This window comes from Camelus ferus, chromosome 2, assembly GCF_009834535.1.
Source record: "Camelus ferus isolate YT-003-E chromosome 2, BCGSAC_Cfer_1.0, whole genome shotgun sequence".
NCBI classification, from domain to species: domain Eukaryota; kingdom Metazoa; phylum Chordata; class Mammalia; order Artiodactyla; family Camelidae; genus Camelus; species Camelus ferus.
In genome coordinates, this window is record NC_045697.1 from 73,831,920 (window position 1) to 73,859,096 (window position 27,177).

General features: G+C 37.1%; 1 protein-coding gene across 4 annotated transcripts in view; it reads left to right on the forward strand.

The window, feature by feature from the left end:
- Positions 1–425: 425 nt before the first annotated feature.
- Positions 426–27,177, forward strand: part of TET2 (tet methylcytosine dioxygenase 2) — a 123,802-nt gene continuing 97,050 nt past the window's right edge. Inside the window, exons 1-2 of one of the 4 annotated variants that reach the window (XM_032461094.1) lie at positions 1,164–1,473; positions 2,184–2,307. The gene's annotated coding sequence lies outside the window, so the exon portion shown is untranslated. Of the gene's footprint in view, positions 558–1,163; positions 1,474–2,183; positions 2,308–13,491; positions 13,704–27,177 lie in introns of those variants that run through there. The other 3 variants (XM_032461105.1, XM_006184616.2, XM_032461121.1) reach the window with 3 other exon arrangements.

Below are 27,177 nucleotides of genomic sequence, written 5' to 3' on the forward strand. Positions count from 1 at the left end.
CAAGGGCTTTGTTCTTTATCTCATCTTCACGTAAAAAAAATTATGATTAGAAAAAAACATTAAAGAGAAGTAAAACTGTTCGGCAATAGAAAAGAAAAACTGTCAATGGATGCCAGCGGTTATAGAATTCCGAACTTCAGGGAAAATCGAGTGTCCGTCATTCGGAGTTTAGTTCTTTACCGGTCGATTTCTTCATCACTTAATTATAAGGCTGGGAATTTTTTTCAAAAATAAAGGCTCTTACGGGAGTAAACGTAAGCATTTGAAAGTGCAGGTTTGTTAGATTACAACCTAATCTAGCGAGAAGTAGAATCACCGGTGAGAAAGTCCGCCTGGATCTGCGTGAATCCCTTGCCTTCCCAGCCCACGTGGCCAAAGTAAACAGAAGGTGTGCCGGGGCGGGGAGAAGCGGGCCTCGGTCAATTTCCCAATTTGTCGAGTCTTTAAAACTACAGGCCCCTAAAGCACTAAGGGCATGCCCTCCGCGAAACTGGGGAGTGCTTCTGCTGAGTGAGATTAAAGCGGCCGCGTGGAGAGGATGCCAAAGCGGGGGCGAGGTGAGGCGGGGCTGGTGGACCTACCAGGGGGTGCGGTGCGGGCCCGCGCGGGCGGAGACGGGTGCGCTTAAGGGCGTGTGAGGGGGTACCTGTCAGGACCTGGGAGTCGGGGCGGGTGCGAGGGCGGCGGGGGGGTGCGCACCTACTCTAAGGGGGCGGTGGGGTGCGGTAACAACAAAGTTTTAAGGGTTCAGCTGGGGTCTCGCATCCTCGTGCCAGGCACCCACGCCACCTCCCCCTTCGTGCGTGTCTCGCGGGTGGAGACCTGAGGATCCGGGGGGTGCCCCGGGGTCTAGCGGCGGCGTCCAGGGGCCGGACTTTCCCCAGCGTTCGCCCGCCTCGCGCTCCTCCGGGCGCACCGCTCCGTCCGCTTGCTCCCCGGCCCCGGCCTCGACCGCGCGCCCCCTGCTTCGGCCCCAGGTGCCGCCGGCTTTGGTGCGGGAAGCCCGGGGCGGGGGGCCGACTCCCCGGGACCCGGGGCCGAGGGCCCCGGGGCGGCGGCGGCAGAGGCCGGGGCGGAGGAGGCGGCGGCCGGGCGGAGTGGGAGGAGGCGGCGGGGCGGTGGAGGAGGGAGAGGAGGAGGGGGAGGAAGCGGGTGGAGGAGGCGGAGGAGGAGAGCGGCGGCAGCGGCAGCGGCGAGAGCTCGGGCGGCCCCGCCGCCTCCTCGCGAGCGCCGCGCGCCCAGGCCCGGCTCGCATGCGAGTCACGTCCGCCCCCTCGCCGCGGCCGCCCCGAGACGCCGGCCCCGCCGAGTGATGAGAACAGACGTCAAACTGCCTTATGAATATTGATGCGGAGGCTAGGCTGCTTTCGTAGAGAAGCAGAAGGAAGCAAGATGGCTGCCCTTTAGGATTTGTTAGAAAGGAGACCCGACTGCAACTGCTGGATTGCTGCAAGGCTGAGGGACGAGAACGAGGTCAGAGCGCTTCTCTTATGCCGCGGAACTCCCACTTTCCTCTCCCCTTCGCTTTCTCTCGGGCTTGCGGGGACTGGGGAGCAAAGCCTGCAGTGTCACCCACAAATACCAAGAGGGAAGAGGGAAGCTTCACAAATTACTGGAGCCTCTTCAACATGGCTGACAAATATAGTTTTAATTCCCCCCCCCCCCCCACTTTAAACCTGTAGTTCTGTGTTCGCTTCTCTCTCCCGCTAATGCTCGTGTCTTCCTCACCCAGAAAACTTACCTTTGTGAGTCCGGCCGACCGCTTTCCCGGCCTTTTATCCCCAGGAAAGTGATTTTTCTCTGCTTTCCTTTCTAAAATAGTTCAGCTTTGGGGGGCAAGACTTTTCCCTTGAATCTTCCCCACCCCCTCTTCCTTCGTGGAAGGCGAACGAGCCTCTGGTCTGTCCTCACCCACCCCGGAAAGAACACTGACGGGGTGGTTTTCGACCCTTTTCTCCGCTGGGGGTCTGGGTTTGGATGTGCGTTTGCGTCCGCCCCTTTCTGCCCCGTGCCCCCTTTCCCGGGGGTGCGCTCCGCGAGTGTCACGCCGAGTGGAACTGGAGTCCACTCACTGGGGTTTTGTTTTTCCTGAAGTCCGCGCGTTTTGTTAGCGGTGCTGAGCGAGAGAGGAAAGAATAGTTTCTCTGGTTCCCCCAACAAGACCCGAACCCACTTTTCTCCAGGTACATCAGCTCTGCCATGGGCTAGCTGTACCTTCCAGCCTGGGGAATGCGTGTAGGAGAATTTGTGGGCAAGTCTGTGTCCTGGCTTTGTGCGTCTCCCGAATCAGCTTCGTCGGGTTCCCCGGTAAGTGACAGGCAGACACAAAGGCAGGCGCAGGCCGGGGGAGGGGGCGGGCGGGAGGAGGGGGAGCGTGGAGAGTTGGAAGACTGCAAGGTCAGGGGCGCCCAGAGAAATGAAACCCAATCCCAGCGAAGAAACGGAGAAGTAGAGAGCAGATTTCTAACAGTCCTTTCCCAATTTCTCTTCTCTCTTGGCTCTTCTCTTTTCTTGAGTCTTTCATCTCTCTGCAGTTCTGTGTGTCCCTTTTCTCCTGGTCTTCCGCCGCGTTCTTCACACATACACTCGAGTCTTGCTGAATGTTTTTCATTGAGACTGCTTGTCTAGTGATAATTAAGCTAACAGTTTCTATGGAGAGTTTTCTACCTATGACAAAATAAAGTATGGCCTGGGTAGACTTCTGGGAAGGTCGAGTGTGAAACATAAGTGAAATTTACTGGGGGTTGCCCTCATGAAAGACTTTTAATTGCATTGAGTGAGTTCCCCTGGCCCCCTACCCCCTTCGTGGATGTTTAGGAATTGAAGAAGGGTCATTTTCCAGTTGCTTGCTTAAATGTATTGAGATATTTTTATACTTGTCACATCCTAAATTTAAAATCTCAACTCACATTGTGCTTTTCTCTCTCCAATCAGGGATAATAATGACAAACCCAGATCCAAAAATATTTGCCAATAAATGGTCCAACATAAGAGTAAGATAGTATCTTAGGGGTAGTTGTAATGTACATAGAAAAGATACTGGGTTTGGTTTGGTTTAAGACTGTGGGTATTGTTGCCTGGCTAATGAAATCATTATATTTGCATTTTAATGAAAAGTTGAAGTACTGGAGGGGAATTATAGTCTTTTCCCTGTTTACATGTGTGTTTCATAATGGGTTTAAAGTAGAATATAAATTTCAACACAATACATACTGATTTTTTAAATATATTAAGCAGAGAAGTATTAGTGGAGGATTGGAAAGTCAAACTTAAGTTTTGAAGGCATGTGTTTGATTAAAAGATGGGCAGAGGGGAAAGCACAATAATGGACATTACTCCATAAATCAGAATTCCAAAACTGCTTGTTCTGTGTTCACTTTGTAACTCTTTCTATTTTGATCTCTGGGAAAGCAGTTACATTTACTTTAATTATTGACACTAAAGGTTATTTCACATGATTACAAGGGAGACATATTACTCTTCTCTATGGAATAGAAACAGCTCATTTGGTTAGTTTTTATTTGTCCTAAAATAATAAAGAAAATAAGAGCTTAGCATTAATGCTTACTATTTGTTGAGAAAACTATGATTAATTATTCTAGCAATTCAAAATTTAAAATAATTCCTTTTGCTTGCAGTAGTATCTAACTTTTGGGGGGAAACTTTTCAAATGTTGTATATACAACTGTTTTCAGGCTATTCAACAAATAATAGGTATAATATTTCCTACTTACATTGATAAATAAGAACACTACATTGTTTAAAAATTTTGATTGTGACCATGAAAGCTTGCTCTTTTCTGTCATTTAATTTAGACTCTTATTTTATGCATTCTGTTTGTATTCTGAAAATAGTTGCTGATTAATATTGTATGAGTGGCTTCAATGATTATAAGCAGGAGATGTGCATATTATTCACCAATCTGAGTAAGCACCACTTTCTCCTTTATTAGAAAAGAAATTATTTGAATCAGTATGAAATAGTTTACAATAAAAAAATATAACCTCAGCTCTTCATTGACCATGTTTGTGATAGTACTACCTGGATTCTCCAAAAATTTCATGGCTTGAACTGTCTTGGGTAATTGAATTTTTAGGGGAGTGAGTGACAGTGGACAATAACTGGACAGTATTTCTTAGACTACAATATTGTTTTGCTTATTTTCTTACTGAACTGATGGCTAGTGAGAAGAGAACTTGGAATGAGGAAAGTCTCTTGATTGTTTAAATTCACATGTTTAACAAACTCTTCTTAAGGCTCTAATTAGATCTGGCATTGTGCTGGTCCATGCCAGGATCCAGAAGGATTGATATGATTTTTGATTCAATGGCATTTGGACTTACTTTGGCAGGTCAACATCACTTCCAGAACAAGTGAAATGCACCTGCCCGGGAGTTATTATGACAGACTTCCCAAGTCCTGTTTGGGCACTGGGCTTGTATTGGGTAACAAAGACTGGAGTTAATGTTTTGGTTTCACTTGTTGGAGTTAAAATGTCTCTATCAATTTCCCCTAGGCTCCACCCATACACAGTGTTGTAAGTCACATGTCACTATTGAAGTGTATTTCCTTATTTGCTGATCTCATTAAGAAGTTCTTCTTATGATTCACAGACACACCTGGCAGAAACTCTATTTTTCATTCTACCCCAAATCCAAGTTAGTAAACTTTTATGAATTCTTAAGAAATGACCTTGAAATAAAACGTTCTCAAAAGCTGTGGATGTTTGACATCTAGAATGTCTAATACTTAGAAAATGTTAGATGTGCTTTTTTATGCTCTAATTGCTTCTGCTGCAAGTTCAGTTGTTGTCCTTGTTGTTGACGTTGCTGTTGTTTAGTAGAATTTAATAGTCTTACTGAGCTGTCTGAAATTACGAGAGGGAGTCTTCTTTGTTTCGTTAACAAGCATGTAGACTGTTCTACTGTAATTGTTTCCTGTCATGGGGACAGGTTAAAACTTTGGACCAGCTAACTGTCCGTGTTGGTTCACTGAAATAACATTTTCTGCACTATGATGACACCATTGCACAGTAGTCCTTAGGAGGAGTAGTGGCACTGAAGCCAGTAGCAGGAAGACATCTCACAAGCCAGCTTTACAATTGGAGTCTAAACTGTGGGAGAGTCGGGTTGCCAAGTAGAGCTGGTGGTTATCTTAGACACTGTGCTGAAGAACACAGCCACAAATGATTTTGCCAAATATACAGTATTTACTTGGTCTAAATCTCCAATTTCTATTTTTGAGTCACTGCCAAAACTCCGTGAGTACTGTGACATTATTTAAGGAGGTTATATAGTACATCTGTTGGTTTGGTATGTAGTAGGAGAGAAGAGTTCTGGAAGAGGAGAGGGTAGAGCAGGAGACCTTGAATCACTGTGACTGCAAGCCAAGAAGACTTGTATATATCTGCTTATTTCCAGCATTATTTTGACCCTAGGTTGTACATTGCAGAAAATCCCTTATGTAAGGTAGATATATAATCTTTTCTCAGTAAAATGAATTTTGGTTGCCCATTCCAAAACAAAGTCCTGTCAGCTTTGGCTTATGCTTTCTCCATTCGTCAGGAAATGCAGTTAAATGCGCCAGGCTTTAAGAAGTATAAACAGATAGTAAGTGGATTTTCAATATTTTGTGTAAAAATAATTTCAGTGATGATGTCAACCTACCTGCAGTTTTAAGAATTTGGATATTTCATGCTTAGTAAGGGTTGTTCCTCAAACTGAGTTGAAATCAAGCTCCAAATAATCTGAGAATTAAGTAAGATAAGTAAATTGGGATGAGGTGTTTTTGAAGGATAATTTAAGACATAAAATAAACTGGTTTATTCACTAAAAATACTATAAATGTTTCTTTCAAATTATATTTATGTCTGTTGAAAGGAAGGTACTGATTTCTATGTCCTTTCAGTCTAATAGAATCTGGTGTACTATTCAGTCAAGATTTACTAAACTGGAGGTCCAGGGTGGAGGTAAAAGTGGTCAAAGGGTACAGACTTCCAGTTATAAAAAGCGTGAGTTCTGGGTTGTAATGCATAGCAGGGTGACTATAATTAGCAATACTGTGTTATACATTTGAAAGTTGCTAAGAGTATTTTCACCACACACACGAAGTCATAACTCTATGAGGTCATGGATGTAACTAACCTTATTGTAGTAATAATTTCCCAATATATACCTATAACAAATCATCACATTGTATGCCTTAAATTTACACAATGTTATAAGTTAATTACTCTCAATAAGAGCACGGGGCAGTTTGCCTTAATGAATGACATAGAATTAGAAAAAAAATGCCATTAAATTAGAAAATGTGTAATCTATTCTCAGTGCATCAGAGAAAAATAATGTAAACAGTTGGTGCTAGCAATGATGGTAGTAAGGATGGTGCTTTTTCCTTAAATGTAACTTCTACTGGCTACAGCAGTTGTCCCATAAAAGTGGTCTAGTGTAAGCATACAGTTTAATGATTTTTAACAAATTTATATTGGGATAACCTATTTTTCATTGAAATTTTATTGAGTTGGTTGTAGATTCATGTACAGTTGTATGAAATAACTAGCCATGTACATTCAGCCCAGTTTTCCCCAGTGGTAACATTTTGCAAAACTATAGTATCATGTCACAGTCAGGAGACAGACATTGACGCAGTCTACCAATCTTATTCAGATCTCCCCAGTCTGACCTGTACATTTGTGTATGTGTATATTCAGTTCTGTATCTTTACCACATGATTAGATCATTTTAAGCCTTTTCTCCTGAAAACAGAAAAGTTTTAGTTCTACTTCATTAATTATGTGATTGTACTACCATGCCTTATCAAAATGTGCATCAGGATATAGGTTTTTGTATACTCAAAAATTATTTTTTGCTTAAAATGACCTCTGCATTAAAAATATTTTAAGTCATTTTAATGTTTCATGATATTGTAAGTTATGTCATTTCTCATCACAACTCTAGAAGTAGGTATTATTATTATCCCCGTCTCTGGCAAGGAAATTAAAACACAGTGATATTAAATAACTTGACCAAGTTCACACAGCCAGGACATGGCTTAGCTAGGATTTGAATTTAGGCAGTCTGTCTCAAGAACCAGTCTTTTAACCATTATGCATACCACCTCATTATCATTAATAATAAAAGTGTAGCTACAATCTAGGCTATGTGGGGAAAGTCATAAAAGGAGACTTAAAATGCTTACAGTTGTCTACACAGAAACTTGTACCTGAATATTCATAGCAACATTATTAACAATATAGATGTAAAATAGAGTTAAGAAAGAAATTGGTCTGCAGCAGTCTCTGTGATGCGAAGATAAAGTGGGAAAAAGTTAGGGTCAGAATGTTGATGGTCCTCCAGTTTTGCTACACATAGCTACAGTCTTTAGAAGCACCAGCAGAATTTTTTTACAGACTATTAATGGTAAGAGGATGCAGATTTTTAGGACTAGCCTCTATGCAATTAGGATGTATAATTTTGGACACACAGGGTGAATTAATTGGGGTTGGTTTTATTTGAATTTCTAACTGTATTTCTAGATACCAAACATTCTTCTTGTTGAGCAGTACTTCGCTCCCTTTTATTCTGATGAGAATACTGGGTTGCTGCCAGTTGGATCCCATAGCTTGGCACCATGACTAGTGACAGAGTAGGGGAGAGCCAATGATCTTGAAGCCTTCCGTTTTAATAATGTATAATGTGTTATTGTACTCAGTAAGGACATGTCTTAGCTTCATGTAGTTGCTGTAATCATTACTTTCCCAAGGAATAGCTACAGAAATGACCCAGAATTCCACCTTTTGAGAGTATGATTATAGCATTACTTGTAGGTTTATTGTATATTGGTGACAGCCATGCCCAAGTTAGACACTTCTGTTAGAACCTGTAACCCATCAAGAAATTGATGTAGTGATTGTTATGCAAAGCAATAAGGTAAAATATAGGTCTGGTCTTTCTTACGGGAGAAATCAGTAGCTTACTTGTTTTTTATCTTTTGTTTCTTGTAACACTTTTTGAACCACCTCAGCTGACAACAGATTTTTATAGTAGTATCTCCATCATATCAGAAAGTCGTTCACTGAATTTGAGTGTAGTTTTCCATCTTTGCTTTTTTTAATGCACTTCTAAAACTTGTAAGCCTTTTCAAACAAAGTAGGGATATTTTGATTTGTTTATATTTTTAGCTTTGCTTTTTTATAAATAATTACTATGAAAGATACACTATATTCAAAAGAAAAACAGCAGGCTGTGAATTTTTGCTTGATGGACTGTTCTCTGCAGAGAGCAGAATTGCCCACAGTCAGACATAGAACACAGCTCTCCCATGAAGGTATGCCATAGAAATGATGCTTTTCATTTACTACTTTGACTATTTTGAGATTTGCCACGAATTTGTAGATGTCACAAATGATTATTTTAATTACTTTTGTCATGCCTCATTAGCCATCGCTAAAACCTGCCTTATCAAGTCACTTATTTTCTTGATAGAATATTAAACTGAGTTTCTGTGCTCCAGTTACACTAATGGAAACTATTCACCCAACTTTCAAGATGGGTTTTATTGTCATATTTCTCCTCAAATTGATATATTTTGTGTCTTGCAATGTAAAGGGAAAAAAGCTTAATATTAGTGAAGGTCAGAGGATAGAGGTCCACCTGCGAGTTATTTCTCCTGTTTTTCTTTCCTGTCTGCATTGAGAAACAAGGGCACCCATTAAAAAAAAACCTTAATTATTGGTTGTGCTGATTCTAAAGTAAAGCACCAGAATCTGAAAATAATACAATGATACCACACCCAGATTCCATCCCTGACATACTGTCTTGTTCCTATTAATTTATTTTTTAATTTGTTTGTTCTTTCAGCACTTTTCCCATTTTTGTTTGAAGTCTCTTACTTTGAAGTTATAGAATTTTCATATTTGCCATTGGCTGTAAAGTTTTGTCAGCTCTTTTATAACCTTTCATGATTTTTGCATTAAAAGGATTACTTTTGGACACCCACTAATTAGTTTGGATGATTATTAGCTTTTTGTTTTACTGCATACGTCAGAACAAGAAACCACTTCTGCAAATAAAGTGCTTGATAGTTCATGAAATTAAAGTGAGCATCTTAAAAAGTGAATTCAGTTATTGAAACACTTCTTCACTTATTCATATGTTCATGTATCAAACTTAACTGAAAAAAGGAAAAATACTATATGTGGATACCTTTCAAACATGAGGGAAGACCACACAGTGATGTATGTCAGTTATTTCTCAGTAAAACTGGAAAAATAAAAGACATGTGAGAAGAACAAATCTTCCATCCTAAAAATACCACATAAATTTTTTTTTTAATTAAAAAGAGGAGCAGGTCCATTTCAGTAAAAGCACTTATTTTAAACTTTGCATTCTAGATTTAATCTATCTTTATTCCTATCCAGCCACCTAAATGGTTATTTTTTTTTCTGTTATGAAGTTACGGTATATAAAATTGAAATTTTTAAAATTGTAATTTAATTTTGGAATTCTCTACTGTATTATAGATTGAAGGAAAACATTGGCAGAAAACGAAGTAGACATTTTGCTAATAGCTTACCTGTAAAAATTACTATGATTTAATTATGTGTTTCTATTAGAGATCAAAATTGGAAAGAACATTTGGTTAACTTTGGGAGCTAAATTTTCAGTATTTTGAAACTTAACCTGCTTACTCTTAAATGTGATTCTTTTCAAGTAGGAAATTTTATAGACATCAACTAATATATAATTTAAAAACATTTTTATCGGGTGTGTAAAAGATATAGGATATGGCATTTTAAAGGACAGAAAAATGAGATTTTGTTGAAGTCAAAGGTATTTTCAAAAACAAGTTTAATTTACTACTGACAGTTCTGCATCAGTATTTTTTCATTGTTATAATTTGTCATGCTTCAATTAATCTTGAAGATTATGGGAAACTTTTCCAGATTTAGGGGTAAAATACTTAGTTGTTAACATTGTCATCTTTCTTCAATATTGGTAAAAATTTCCTCCTTAAGGAATGGAGTTTACTTACTTTCTGTTAATAAACCCATGGTAAGAGATACAATGAATGTAGATGAGGGTGAACTTTAAAATAAGGAGACAGGTAAAATACTAAATTATGTTTCTGTTCACTCAGACACAGCCATTGGATACTCTGCTGAAAGGATCATACCGTAATTTTATTTGGATGTAGACTGTTACTTTGCAGACAGTTTGCCTATTTAGTGTACTTCTAGTGGTTGTTGAATCCTCTCTCATAGTATTCCCATAGGCACTGAAGTAAATGAACAGAGAAAAAGAGAAGCCTTAGGATGAGAATGGTAGAACGTGCATTTAGGATGCATTGTTCTGGTTACAAAACTTGCCCTAAATTTACCTAGGCACGGCAGTTAATTTTGATTCTGTCCTCAGGTCAGGAGCTACTGAAAGAAGGAAAGAAATGTGTTGGAGCTTGGTCATTTCCTCCAGCTCTTCCCACTAATTTTTTTTTTTTTTGTGGTGTCTGGGGAGGGGATGGGGAGTGGGACAAGGAAAAAAAATCTCGCTTAGGGAAAATTTCTCGACACCCACATGCTCTTTTTTAGGACCAAAGAAAAACACGAGGTTTCTCTTTGGAGCTTGTTGACACTTTCTCGCCTTCCGATTACACGCGGCCACATCAACATTTGACACATGGGTACCGTGCGCATGGCAGTGCTATTTACAAACACCATCCTGGGATTCCAGAGACTCTTATGTAACAGCTGAGAGTACAGGCTTTGTGTGTCCGTGGGCGCGGGCGCAGAGGAATCAAACAGTTTAATTCATAGTCAGGGAGTCCTTGTCTGGCTCCGATGAGGTCATGAACCAGAGATCAAGATGTCTAGGTCAGGATCTGCCCCATATGCAGGTTTCCTACCAAAGCCTCAGAGACTGTGCCTTAATATAGGATTAATGTTTCATTTTCCTCCTGCAGAAAAACAGAACCAGTTATGTCAGACTTTTTTGTGTGTGATTTTGGGAAATGTGGGCAAATTGTGCCTTGGTTCTGTTTGTAATTTATGGTGCACTTGTCCCTGCTGCCCAGCCTCACAAATGCTTTTTTTAAAAAATGTGTTTTCTTATTTGTAAACACCTTCAGATGCAAGAGAATTCATAAACTGACTTGCCCAACTAGACTCTCTGACCACAGAATACTCAAAATTATTATTTGATCATCCTCCATACCCAGTCCTGTTCTGCCTGTCCCCATCCCTCCCCACCTCCCTTTTCAGTTCCCCATCACCACACCTCCCTCAACCCTCCTCTATTTTTAATTACATATTAAGGATTGTTGGGGTTTTTTTTTAATTAAATATCTATTTTTAGGGACTTGTTCTTCCTTTCTCAGATTGACTTTAAGAGTTTTCATTTATATTTATCATTTTTTAAAAAAAAGTCTCATTTAAAAAAAAACACCATGAATTTAAATATCCAATCCTGTGTAAATCTGGTATATGTTTCCTGATGCTTTTTTTCATTGTTAATTGTAAGCTGACTGATTGGAATATTTATAATATGAACAAATTTTGAGTTCTTTTTGTATTGCATTTTAGGGTCATTTTGGACGGATGTCATCATTGATTATCCAAAAATAGAACCCTTCTTGCCTAACAAAGAATTGAAATTAGATCATCAAAAATGAACTTGTAGTGAATTAAAAAGTTGGCCTGTTTGAACTCTTCTTTCATAGAATATATTTTTTCCTAATTACACTATCTTATACTAGAGGAAAGATCAGAATCTTTGAAATATGGTACTGTAAATGGAAGGAATTTGTTTAACTTTTAAAAATAAAGGATTTCTTCCCCCAAGAGATAAACCAAACACCAAGTAATGTTTTGTATAAGAGAAATTTAGATCTGGAATAATTTAGAGATTATCTGTCCAAATCTATTATTTATATATGAGGCTTAGAAATTAAGTTTTAGCTGTTTAACGTTTGAATCTGTTTCTTTTAGAAGAAATTATCAAAACAGTGACCTATTTAACCAACACAATGAAAGCTGAGGATAGGCATTTTTCATCTTTCTTGCTGAGTAAAAGTTCCTTCTGAATTTGAAAAGATATAACTTATTTAGTGGTTATCGGCTATCAATTGTACTTTTCTAATATGTTGAATTAAGATATGGTGAAAAGAGATTATAAGCTAAAAGAATTGTTTTCATTTGTTTATTTGTATGCTTTTCATTGTTTTGGCCTGAAGATGATGTATTTATCTTAATTACCCTAGACCCCAAATAGTGAGAGTTTGTGTGAAATTACTTTCCCACTAAGGGCAGTGCCATATCTGAATGCTTCTGAGCTTTCACAGGGTTGATCTTATCCTTTATTAGAACATTAATATTTTCTCCTCTTCTTATATACCTTTATTGGACAGTAAATCATGTATGCTTACAAGCTGAAAGTGCTCAGAATTTGATAAAGGTTATAAATTAATGCAGTTCTGCCAAGAAAGGGCTTAAATCTAACTTTGTTTGACTAGACTTTTGTTTTACCTGAAGTGGCAAGCATTCAGTAAACATCGATTTATTCAGTAGTCAGATGAGACTGACTCACAGTTGTCTCTATTATATCAAAACGATCGATTAACGTGCAGACATGTATCAAGAAGCAATGTGGAAATTTTAGGTTGTTTTCTCTTTCCAACTATCGTTGAGAGCGTGTATGAGTGAGCATTTGTGTGTGCACCCTCATTCAGTTTTGGACTTTAATATATGAGTTAAATCCTCTTAGGTAGAAATGGTTAAATATTAATTAAACAAACCATAGTAAAACTGCCTGTGAATATAAAATGAAAAAATACTAATGTGATGCATTTTTCCAAATATCACGAAGGTGCACATGAAGGGTCTTTTATATAAACTGCTTTCATATGGTTCCTTCAGAAGACTGCTGAAGAATCACATAGGCACTCACACATGAAAACAAACGGCCCGTTTGGTGATGTTAAGATTGGCGCCAGGGTGTTCCCTCTTGCGTAGGAGTTCCGGGTCATCCTGATGCCTTCCCATGTGTCAAGCGCACGTGGCTTCAATGTTTACACACACGAGTCCAGAGTTCTGAACACTAGTGATGTAACAGAGGGGGAAGGGGCGGTCTGTATCTCACAAACTGTTTAATGACCTGGGTCATGAATACTGATAGAGAATAAGAAGGCACTCATTGTAGTAAAACTTGCCTGGAGGGAAAACAGCGGATGCTTAAAGGGGGCTTTTCCCCAACCCCCCACATTGTTTATTTTAAACTATGATTACCACCCGAAAGGAGCTTTCTACTTTGAACTTAAAATAGTAGCTTTTAACTCGGACAAGTGAGTAAGCGCTTTGGTATCCAACGACTGAAGGTGACGAAGCTCTAAAAAGTGTCACTCTCTTTCATAACCCAGCTGACTCAGACTCTTTTAGAAGCTATTATGGCAACTTACCCATCTCTAATAAAATGACTACATACCTGCATGGGAACAGACAAGTTGGGGTTAGAGCCACCATTTTCTCTGGTTTTGAAAAATTGTTTCTCATCTATTATTTCTATTTGTGAAAATATGCCATTCCTACTACATATAGAACTGCTTTTCAAAATCACTGGGTATGTTTGTATGGAACTACTTTAAGAAGCTTTATCTACAATACATGGGGGAATCCCCCTCTTATCTGGTACAATCATGATAAAGGGTGAAAAAAGGTAAGTGATAATTTTGGAAAATATATACTAGTAAGGTGGTGGTCTTCATACAACTAAATACCAAGCAACTGTATTTAAACATGGAAAAGTGTCTAAAAGGGTGAAAACATGTTATAAATGAGAAGAAGGAGTTTTCAATGAAAAAGTGCTCTATTACAAACTATGAACGTTTAAAAGATATTTCAAACTCTTTCCTACTTGTAACAAATTATCCAAAACTTTTTAATCTACCTCTTTGGACTTTTAACAGATTTTTCTGGACTCTGGGTTTTATTTTGAGTGTGTGTATGTGTGTTTGAGTATGTTTTTATGTTACAGATCTGGCTGTGTGAACTAGAGAAGTTTCCTACTACTTACTACTAAGGTGGAAGATAGTGCCACCTTGATTCTCACCACCTTTACTTCAATATTTCAATAAATTATTCATCAGATTTGCAAAAATATAGTTCATTTTCAAACAGAATCATAGATTTTTATTGAACAAATTTTTGAGACTATTTGTTGCAGAATAAATGAGAAAAAAAATTGAGGCATGGGAAGGTAGAGACAGTTGCCTCAAATTGAATAGCAGGGTATTTACCATTCTAATAATAGCCAATATTGACTAAGTTCTTTCATTGTGTTAAGCCTCATAGTAGGCATTTCCAGAGATTATTTTATTCAATTCTCACATCATCTCTATTTTTGTTGGTGATACTATCCCCATTTTACTAAGGAAGAAACCAGGATATAGGATTAAATAATTTCCTCATACAGTGTGAATTATCCTTGACATTTCCCTATTTCCAAATTTATCACTAAGCCCTATAGAATATTTTACTGTGGCCGTTTGCTCTGCCCCTTTCCATTTCTGCTTCCTTTGCCCTGCCCTTTTTCACTCTGTTCATTGTGACTGTAATTTCTTCCTCCTTGATGTTCTCACCTCTGTGAGCTTTCTCTCCTACCCTCTTCTAGATCTTTCTGCTTTTCACCCTATTTCCCCCACTCCCCACCCCCCAGGATCCATATTGCCTCCTTATTTCTAACGAATCAAAATCAACTCCTAAATAGCTGGGTGTCATCATACAATCTGGTTTTTCGAGTTAAGATCTAGTTTTGAATCCTGACTTGCCTTCTTATAAGCTATGTATGTTCTTACTCAACACAGTAGCTTTAGCCTCTCTGAATCTGCTACCCCATCGGTAAAGTGGGAACAACTAAAAACGCATATCTCACATGTTGCTGGGAGGGTGAGGTGAGTTATCATAAATAAAGCATCCAGCATGTTACTTGGGAAATTTGTGGTGACTGAATAAATACTCATTCCTCAAGCAAATGTTGAGCATCTGTGTATTAGGCAAGAAGAGAGCTAATTCATGGGAAAGAATTAATACTATGGTTTTTTAAAAATCATAATGAGATGGAAATTGTTGGCTTACAACCTGGTCAAGTGAGGAATTTTCCAGGATGCTTCCAACCCTCTGCTCAAAGGTGTGATTCTGCAGTTGCCTGAATGGGCCTTGGCACTGGAGTTGGCAAAGCTTTCTCAACCTTGTGTCCTGACAGAGACTGCACAAGACTAGAAGCAGAGTCTCTGAAGAGTATCTCTAGGAGAAAGAGATGAGGGATTATTTCCATCCCTTTTAGTCTTTCAATGGGGATACAAATTATGAGCCCATACTGTCATCTGTTCACAATCATCTTTTACTGTCTTTGTTAGGTCTACTGAAAGGATACAGACAAGCTTCTCCATAGAAATATAAAATGATAGTATGCTCGACTTAAAAATGACTAAGGATTATAGATGCTATTTATTCTTACTCTTGCATATCCCATTTTTAAGAACAAGAACAGATTCTTTGGCATACCTTGCTTAAAGATAGATAATAGCCTTGCTGTGTTAATCCCAGGAGTTTCCCATGGGAATGAAAATTCCTTACATGGTGGTGTCATAGGATTTGGGGCCTGTGTAAAAGATACTTTGGAGTGTCTTCCAATTAGTTAACAGTTTAAAATTATACTAGCTATTTATGTGTCATTAGCTGTCTTTCAACAATGTGAAGTTTCCTTGAGAACCAAGCTCACATCTTGTATGTCTGTTGAATCTTCCCACAATAATTAACATGCAACCAAGTGCATAGCCGATCCTCACATATGTACATACATACATAGTTACGGACAGACTTGTTGCTAAGTGTTGGCTGGAAATATCCTTGAGTTCCATCCTAAATATGAACTATTATTTCTGGAAAATAAACATTACAAAGGGAGATTTTTGATTGATTGATTAGTTTTCACAGTGACTTCAAAAATTTAGGCACATGGTAAGAACAAAAAATTTTTAAATGATATAATCAAAGTATGTCTTTGTTATTCCTCCCCACAGTAATACATTTAATTCTCAAAATTATCAATTTCAGACCATACTTTCCTGACTCCACACCATGAAAGAAGTAAAAAACAAAAAAATTAGTATTCCTCATTGCCATCTACGTTTCCTCCCCTGCCTTCTGTCAACATCTGTATTCTATATATTCTCTTCTGCACATATAGCGGTTTCTACTGTGCTGTTTCTTAATGCTAACTGAAAAAAAAAAAAAAACAGCATTTACAATGTGATTATAATAAATAGAATTCACTATAACACCAAATGGTGTGATTGACTATGTAAAGAAGGAAAAAATGATCCTATAGCACTAAAACTTGGTTTGTTGCAAGGATATTTTAAGCATCAAGGTAAAATGGATTTCATTTTCTAAAATTCCTTTGATTTCTCAAAATTATGTCATGTTTTAGTTTCCTTTCACACTTGGACTTTGATTTTTCCTGTGACCTTGTCATTTTTCTCAAATTCTATTTTTTTATTAAAGAATAGTTGATTTTCTGTATATTTCAGGTATATAACAGTGATTCAACATTTTTATGGATTATACTCCATTTAAAGTTATTATAAGATAGTGGCTACATTCCCTGTGTTGTACAGGACATCCTTGCATCTTATTTTATACATAATAATTTGTACTTCTGAATCACCTATCCCTATCTTGCCCCTCCCTCTATCCCTGTCTCCCCTGGTTACCACTAGTGTGTTATTTAAATCTATGAATATGTTTCTGTTATATTCATTTGTTTTATTTTTTAGATTACACACATCAGTGAAAACATACAGTATTAGTCTTTGTCTGGCTGACATATTTCACTAAGCATAATACCCTCTAGGTCCATCTACATTGTTGCAAATGGCAAAATTTCATTCCTTTTTGTGGCTGAGTAATATTCCATCCCATCTGTCTGTCTGCACCACATCTTTATCCATTCACCTCTTGATGGGGATTTAGGTTGCTTTCATATTTTAGCTATTGTAAATAGTGTTCCTGTGCTTTGTTGTTGTTGTTCTTGATAGAAGAAATATGTTTTCATCATATTGCAGTGATTTTTCAAATTTCGTAATTATACCACTTGGTGAATGAAATATATGTTCTTCTTAAGGTCATTCCTTCTCTGTGCTCTCTGATTATTCTGATAAAGTTCCTTCTCATTATTCTCCTGGTTAGGTCCTTTATTGCTTTAGTCCCATGTTTTTCTCTGTATCTGATTCTTTTTTTTTTTTTTTTTTCCCTTTTCAGTGATGTATGTCCCCAAGTTATTTTATTTCCAGAAATGGTGCATGGGATGAAAACTAAGTCCTTGCATGTCCAGGCGCATTAAATTTTTCTCAGAGTTAATTGATTAAATAATGGTATGTAGGATTCCTGGTTCAAAGTAATTTTCCCTCAGAACTTGGGGGACATTGGCACATTGCTGTCCTTCATCCAGTGTTGCTTATGAGATATCTGATGTTAATATGATTCATCTTTTTTAGATAACTTTGTTTTAAAGTGCTTATTTTGATCTTTTTATCTCCACCAGAAAATTAAAAGCTCAAAGGAATATCTGAGTCCAAATATATCTAGTCATAACTTTTTAAATGCCTCCTTCCCAACATTAAATGATCCTGTACAATCTAGGGGAAAAGTGCCTTTATTCAGCTTTAGGAGCTTTTTCTGTTTTACCTCTTATTATTTATTCTGCTTTATTTTTTTTTTCCTGTCTGTCTTTATGTAACTTACATTAATTCAACATTAGGCTTCCTCAATTTATTTTTCTTGTTTATTAAATTTCTTCTCATATTTTCCACCTGTTTTCTCTCTATATTTTATTTTCTCAACTCTTTTGATTTTTTTTTATGTTAACAATTGAATTTTACCTTCCAAAAAGTCTTATACCTTCTGATTGATTCGTTTTAATGACAGCCTGTATGTGGCTCAAATTCTATGGAATGAATTAAATTTGCAGAAAAATTAGAGAAACAAAGGAGTTAGATTCTATCCTAACAATCTCTACAAAACAATGCAACCAACTTTCAAAAATGTTTGTATACACTGTATAGTATGTAAATAGATAATATATACATGTATTTATAGTTTTACTGGTACTTTATTTCTGCTCCTTTCAAAGATAATAGTAGTAGTAGAGTCCATTACAGACTAATTTTCAAAACTTGATGCGTGGCTTTGCTTAGTAAGCCCTTCATATCCCCACCATGCTTCAGCCTTATAATCCCCAGGCTTAGTCTGTAATTGTGCTTATTAATCCTAACAGTAGAGATTCATTCATTGCAGATCTAAGGTGTGACTGACTAGCTAATTTCTGGGTCCTTGAGGACACTTTGCTCATCTTCTATCTTTTACTTACTTTGCTGCTCAGTACCAGGTACTAGAAAATAAGAAAAGGAGGTACAATTTAAATTTCATCGTTTTGCTCTGCTTAGGGATCTTTAAAAATAAATGCAATATCCATAAAGGTATAATGTTTTTCTGAGACCCCACTTCCCTAACTTCAGGGAATGAAGGGAACATTAGAAACAACAGGTAAAATATTCAACCCCTCAAAGTTTGTTGACTCTAGCTTTGAAACACGTCCATAATTTGACCATTTCCCACCATTCCACCATTTCCACACTCTTGCAAGCCACTGTCATGTTTAACTTTGAGTCCTGCAGTGTCATCCTAATGGGTCACCCTGCTTCTGGTTTGCATTCCCTTCCTCACCTCACTGTGATCTTTTACCCAACCAAGAAATTCAAGTGATCATTTAAAAATTAAGCCAGATCATGCGTCCTCTTCTGTTTAAAGCCATCAATGGATCCCCACATACTCAAGAGTAAAAGCCGAAGTCCTTTCCATGGCCTATGAGGTCTCAGATGATCTGGCCAATGTTTATGTTTCTGATTCCATTTCTTGCCACTCTTTTTTCTACCTCACTCTCATCTCCATGGCTTTCTTGCTGTCCCAGGAACCAGATGAGCATCCTCTTTCCTCCAGGTATTGCACTTGCTGTTTTCTCTTCCTGGAACAGCCTTTGTCTAGATATCCACATGTGTTGCTTCTTCCCTTCCTTCTAATCTCTCCTTGAGTGTTAGTTTTACAAGGACAAGTTCCAGAACCATTTAACAGAACTGCCACACTTTACCTTGTCTCATTTTCTTTCACTAGGATTTTTTTTTTTTTTTTTTTTGGTCACTTGGCAGAGTATTTGTTTCTGCTTTTGAAAATAAATTGTTCATTGTCTGCTCCCCCCAGGAGATGTGAGTTCCGTGAGAACAAGGGCATTGTTTGGGTCACATGTAGCCTCAGCACCTACAACAGTGGCTGGCACATGGCAGGCACTGAATACATATTTGGTGAATGTATGGGTGAATGAAATGGTGGGAAAAAAAGGCAATGATATAATTTTAACTTCACTATTCTTTGTGTTTTTTTCCTCCTGATTCCTCCCCATCAGAAGTTGAAGATAAACAAATACATACATTCAGCACACATGGGTGGAATTAGCCTTTCAGATCCACATGGCATAGCTGAGATAGTCTCCCAGGAATTTCTAGGGCCAAGGAAACATTTGTAGCTAAAATATCATACATATTGGCAACTGTAGTTTTTTTCTGATGTTGTTATAATTGGATAGTATTTCAGTTACATTATGTATTTAAAAGGCTACTTCAAAATATAAACATTGGAGGTGGGGCTACAGGCTCAGTGATAGAGTATAGGTCCTAGGTTCAATCCCCAGTGCCTCCATTAAGAAGGAAAAAGCCATAAAAGATTTTAAAAAATAAAGAAACTTAAAAATATAAAAACACTATTTGAGAAGCTACCTTAAGTTTTAAACAACTAATTTATAAATAGACTTTTGGACTCAAACCTCCTGAAAGATGAGCAATGCTTATGTTCTTCTTTCTGCTTCCTTTCTCTCAGTTGTGTGGTTACAACTTCCTTCTAGCTAGCAGAAATGACACTGTTTTCAGTATCTCTTAGCATCTACCATCATGATGAGATAATATCATTTAAAATATTAGTTCTGAATTCAAGTGTCCTTGACATCTAGTTCATAGTGGAAAATAGTTATAGACAGATGATTCGTCAATGCGAATTTTCCAAAGGTTTTGAAACACCTTCTTTATTCATTAAAAAAAAGGGGGTGTGCTTAATGTAAAGCCACAGTGTTTTGAGTGCATTTTTATTTCACTATTGCTTTTATTACTAAAGGTTCAAAATGTAGTAGAATTTGAGTGTGATTTGTAAGTTTCATGGTGGGAGTTGTATTTCTGTTTTGTTTAAAGTGTTATTGCCATTGTCTAGCACAGTGAGTGGAACATTGTAAGCCCACAATAGATATTTGTTGAATGTAGACCAACAGTTGTAGAGAATTGTGATTCCAAAGATTTAGTAGCATAAAAAACCCATATGATTAATATTCTACTTGATGCTAGTGAAATGAAGTACAAACTGATAGAGTAGTTCTTTCTACTCTTCTTCCAAATACAGAGGATTTTCTGTAATCAGAAGAATTGACTTAATTTTTTTTATTGACATAATAGTATGTAACCACATAGCCAGGTAACAGAAGCCAGTAGTCACTCACAGTGTAACTCACTGAGGTATCTTCTGAAATCTTTAAATTCTATACAAGTACCACCAAGGTACAACTCTTGAGCTACAACTGTTTCTTGATAAAGGATGCTGGTTCTTGCTGCCAGTGTTGTATTTGACCATTTGGGGTGACCTACAGAAATAGAGTGGATTCTTTCTTCTGGACTGCATTATTCATTTTCATATGCATGTCTTTACCTGTTTTGAAAGTCTGTTTTCTTATCTTTTTCCAAGGCTTATCACCTTCATATGTCCAAAGCATGCACTTCTCAGACAGGCCAAACAGGATCAGTACATATTTGGTATTGCAAAAATGCATGTTGAGTTCAAATGAGTTCTTGGGCTTTTCATGTGAGGCTGGGCAGGAAGTTTATTACTATTTTCTCATTTTTAAATAAAGAACTTGGACAAGATAGTATTTTCTGAAATTTCACAGAACTTCAAATTAGAATTTGAACTTCAAAATATATACACACACATGACTACTGCAGCATATCGCAGATTTTAAGTAAGTATGTTTCATTGCATTTTATAAGTGACTTTCTCATTTCCTTTCAAAGAAAAAAATAGTATTATATTCAAACACCTTTATGCTTATGAGAAATATTTCAGAACTGTGAAGGTTGAATTCAGGGTTCCTTATAGATTGTTTTAAACTTTCTGCAGTATCATAATGTGAAAGAGCAGAGAGAAAAGTTACTTTGGTCTTATTTCCATAAACCAAACTAAATATCCCTTGAGGGAAGAGATGTTGTGAAAAAGAATCTTGCTTCTCAGACCTCTTAAGAATATAGATTTTGTTCTTAAGAAGTTCACTCCTGCATGCCAATACAAAGGATAAAAAGTTTGCCCATCTTTAATCCCCAAAGAAAAATGTTCATAAAATTGCTATTGACTGTGTACAGTTTATTAAAGTGATAAGTTCCTAGATTAATCTTTTAAGAAAATTTCTATTATTGAAAAGCTTGAGATACCAATGAGTCATTTTAGTAAGTAAAGGAAATAGTCTAGTTTTGAAAATGACAGATTTGCTACAAGAATGCAAAGTTGGTGAGTAGGAAATTCAAAGAAATTTGCTGATTTATTTTCTCTGCTATGTGAATACAAAAGCCCATTTATTCAGATATTAATTACATGGTAAATTAAAACATCTTTGAAAGCAGCCTAATATCCTTAGGGGAGCTCCTCTTAAACTGGAGTATGAACAGGGTCTAATTTAACAGAGATTAGTATTGCTTGGGAAAAATCTTGAGACTTATTTAGGACTTCAATTTAACAAAATATTGACTGAGGGTAGATGTATACATGGAAATATAAAACACTGTATCCATGCCTGTAAAAATAATGTACATCATTTCTTAATAGTAGGTAGCAATGACTTCAAAAGACCATAGGTCACCCTGTAAACATACACATTGAAAAATTATTGTAAACATGAGCTAATATGCTAATCCTATTTTCACCCAGAACCTCAATTTGTTCTGTAACTATACTGCATGTACAAATAAAAATTTAAGAGTATCAAAGAGTTAGAAAAAGGCTAATGTTTGTATACATATAATCTTGGTAAGCCTACACCTTATTTGAGAGGCCTTAAAAGATATTTCACCAGTGTCTTCTTCTAAAAACTTTATTTGTACATTGTAAAAGTTCTTTTTGAGAAGCAGCTCACTGTGATCACAGAATTTTTAGTCATCAGTATTTCCAAATACATATTTTGAAAAGAAGACTTGATATATTACTAGAAAGACATCTGGTTAAAAGTTTTTTTAAAAGATCTTAAAACAAAACAAACAAAACCTGAGGTTTTTGATTTCCAGTCCAGCATGTAAGGAGCTTACCATCCTAACGAGTGTAAAAAGCTGAACAAACTGAAAAATCAACAACTCCTCTTCGCTTCATCAGAGAAGTCAGGTCACAGGGCAAACCACTGCTCCCAAAATTGGAGAGACAAGCGCCATATCCAGAGAATCATAAACTTGTTGGGGCAGAATCCTATGTGTAGAAACGTCCACAGGAACCAGTGCTATGGTGGGAAAAACCTGAACTGTAATTAGCAAATCACTGGAGGTTCAATGTGGATAAAAGTCACGGAGTAGAAAACTCCAGGGGAACCCAGCTGCCGTAGGGAGGACTGCACACTTTTGCGAGTTTTACCTCCAGGAGCTCTGCCAGCTCCTCACAGTAAATATTAGAGGAAAATCCCCTTGTACTTCTGACAGGGTCAGGGAAAAAGGAATGATTTTGAACTATGCCAGAGCATTCTGTTCTTCTTGACAAGGCCTGCCCTCGAAGGAAATGGTTTTACTAGAGCCTAAAATACCTGGGTAAGAGAAATTGCCAACTCCAGATCCCCCTAACCTTCTAAGTGGGAAGAGAGAATTAAACCAGAAATCAACAACAAAAAGGCCATTGAAAGATCCCCAAATACTTGGAGATTTAACAACATAATTTGAATAACACACAGGTCAAGGAAGGAATCTCAAGGAAAATACAAAAAATATTTTGAACTAAAAGAAAATGAAAATACAGCTTACCAAAACATTTTACAATGTGGTGAATACAATGCTTGGAGGGAAGTTTATAGCACTGAATACATATATTATGGAATGAAAAATTTTAAATCAATAATCTAACCTCTCATTTTAGGAAACTAGACAATGAAGAGCAAATTAAATCCAAAGTAAGCAGGAGAAAATAAAAATTAGAGGAGAAATCAATGAAATTGAAAACAGAAAATCAACAGAGGAGACAGCACTATAGATCCCATGGACATTAGAAAGATAATAAAAGAATACAGTGAACAACTCTATCCCCACAAATTTGGTAACCTAGATGAAAAGGACTAATTTGTTGAAAGGCACAATCTACCAAAGCTCACAGAAGAATTAAATAATTGGAATAGGCCTCTATTCATTAAGTAAATTGAATCAATAATTAACTTTCCAAAACAGAAAACACAAGGTTCCTATGGATTCAGTAGTGAATTCTATCAAACATTTAAGAAAGAAGTTTTTATCAGTTTTCTATAACCTCTTTCAGAGAATGGAAGCAGAGAGAATAGTTTCTAATTCATTCCATGAGGCCAGCATTATCCTAGTACCAAAACTAGACAAAAACACTACAGAAATGAAAACCAGAAAGATGTCTCAAGAATATTGATCCAGAAATCCCCAACAAAAAATGTTAGCAAGTCATATCCTTTGATGTATAAAAGGAATTTTACATCACAACCAAGTGGGATTTATGCCAGATATGGAAGGCTAGTTCAACATTCAAAAGTCAATTAATATAATTGATCACATTAATAGGCTAAAGAAGAAAAACACATTATTGTATCAATAGATGCAGAAAAGCATTTGACAAAATCCAACATCTATTTATGATAAAAACTTAGCAAACTAGGAATAGAAGGGAACTCACTCAACCTGATAGAGAACATCTACAAAAAACCTACATCTAATATCACACTTAATGGTGGGAAATTCTAAGTTCTCACTAAGATCAGGAACAAGGCAAGATGTCACCTTTCACTACTGCTTTCCAACAACATAGTATTGTAAGTTGTAGGTAATGCAGTAAGACAGGAAAAGGAAATAAAAGGTATCCAGATTGGAAAGGAAAAAGTAAAACCATCTTTGTTCCCAAATGATGTGATCTTCTATGTAGAAAATTTGAAATGACCAAACAAAAAAATATCATCTGCAACTAATAAGCAATTGTAGCAAAGTTGTAGGGTACAAGGTTAATGTACAAAAGTCCATCACCTTCTGAAATAGGTGAGGGAGATTAAGAGGTACAGACTTCAAGCTGCAAAATAAATGAGTCATGAGTATGAAATGTACAGTGTGGGGAATATAGTCAATAACTATGTAATATCTTTCTATGGTGATATATTGTAACTAGACTTAGTATGGTGGTCAGTGTGAGAGGTATATAAATATTGAATCACTGTATTGTGGAACGAGCTAACATAGTGTTGTAGGTCAATTATACTTTAAAATCAAGCAAAAAAACTCATAGAAAAAGATTTGTGGTTATGAGAGGTGGGGGGAGGGAGATTGAATGAAGGCAGTCAAAGTACAAACATCTAGTTCTAAGTACTAGGGATGTAATGTACAACATGATAAACATAATTAACACTGCTATATATTATATATTAAAGTTGTTAAGAGTAAATCCTAAGAGTTCTTATCACAAGAAGAAATTTTTTTTTAATTGAAATATAGTTAATTTATAATGTCAGTTTCAGGTGTGCAGCAAAGTGATTTAGCTATATCTTTTTTCAGATTATTTCCATTATAGGCTTAGATACTGAAGATTCCTGGGCTATACAGTAAATCCTTGTTGCTTATATATTTGACATACAGTAGTTTATATCTGTTAATCCCATACTCCTAATGTATCCCCCTCTCTCCCTTTCCCTTTTGGTAACCATGAATTTGTTTTCTATATGAGTCCTTTTCTGTTTTGTATATGGATTCATTTCTATTTTTTTTAGATTCTAAATATAAATGATATTATATAGTATTTATCTTTCTCTGTCTGATTTACATTACCTAGTATGATATACTCTAGGTCCATCCATGTTGCTGCAATGGCAATATTTTCTTTTTTTTTATAGCTGAATAACATTACATTTTGTGTGTGTGTGCGTGTGTGTGTCTACACTGCTGCTGTGAACATTGGAGTGCACGTATCTTTTCAAATTAGAGTTTTATCTTTTCAGGATATATTCAGGATCATATGGCAGCTCTATTTTTAGGTTTTTTGTTTGTTTGTTTGTTTTAAGGAACCTCCATACTGCTTTCCAATTGTCAACAGAAGAATTGGGTAGTGAAACTATTCTGTAATATACTATAAAGTGGATATATGTCCTTATATATCTGTCAAAACTCATAGAATGTACAATATCAAGAGTGAACCCTAATGTCAACTATGGACCTAGGGTGATAATGATGCGATAATGATGCGTCAGTGTAGGCTGCTCAGCTGTAACAAATGCACCACTTGGGAAAGGGATGTTCACAGTGGGGGGAGGTTATACATGTGTGTGGATGGAAGTATGGCAAACCACTGAACTTTCTGCTAAATTTTAGAGTGAACCTAAATCTGCTCTAAAAAGTAAATTTTAATTTTAAAAAATGTAAAGCAACCTGAAAAAACCATGAAAAGAAAATAAGCTAGACAGTAAGAGTATTTTCTGTTTCTCCTTTGGGTGGCTGCAGTGTTTCACTCCAAGTCCTCTATTGACACTTGGTTTTTCAACCTGAGGTTAAGGAAGTAACCTAATCTCCTTCTTAATTGACTCATAATCCTATTTGCAATGAACAGTTAGCACCAGTCCTTCATAAGAAAGGTGAGTGGAGGAGGGGTAGGGGTTGTTCACAAGGCCGTCAGCAGGCGAGCTTCACTCAGTGCCCATGAGACGTCAGAGGCTATGAGCCAAATTCATGTACCTACAGACTCTGTGCCTTTTCCCAGAGTATTGAAGATGAAAAAGTCTTGTTTGGTTTTATGTGAGGATTTCTCTCCTCATCACTCCTCAATAAATGAAGGATATATATCCTCTTCATTTAGGAAATGAGTGCTTATCATAGAAAGTTATATTTAGCCAGCTGTTACACTTAGATGATTTATGTCACCTCTGACCTGCTTTCTGATAAAGCATGACTTCATTCATGGCTCTGGAGATGACCTGTGTACAATGACCCGGCATAAACCTAGAGTGTTAAATCATTTTAGTGACAGTTGTTGGAGAGAAGATTGACATCCCACTCTGAGTGTCTGCAGTGAGGTTCTGTAAAGCAGCTGCATTCCTAGTGAGACCTGGTTAAGTTCATCCCAGTATTAGGTTCTTCGGTATTACTCATCTTTCTCAGAAGGAAAGAGGTTCTTCTAGCATGCAGAGTATCTGGCTTTTAATGGCTGCCAAGCTGAGAGAACATGCATATACTAGTGGTTGCTCATTTGTTTGTTTCCCTTCTCATCTTTTACTGACTCATTCTTGAAGGTTAGAGTATCTATGCCTTTCTGGTCAGCTGACAATTGACCTTTCTTAGATATGACACGCTTACATCTCCAAGTATAAGGAGTTAATGTTCCAGTTGTCATTTAGCTGCTCATCCCCTCAGAGTCCATGATGAATCAAGACATCTAGTATTGATTTCCACAGCCTGTCAGCCTGAGTCAGCTTGGCCCAAAAGGCCTTCCCCAGACATCCTTCTCTAAAGGCAGAGTCACCTGCTCCTTTTTTCCCCAAACTCCAAGCTCAATGATGGTTTTGAAATGGTGATTTTAGTCTTTCACTGTCTAAAAATACTGCCACACATTCCAAAACCTCAGTCATTAATACATAGATGAAAGTAACATGTTCTCACATTCCTGCTCTCATACTTGCACATGTATAAAATATGTGCACACATGTTCTGTAATTACTGAGCTCTTTTGTTTTAAAATATATAGTTTCTTTGTTTTACAAGGGAGCTAGCTTATATTGATTTATTTTAGAGCTTAGTTTTTACACT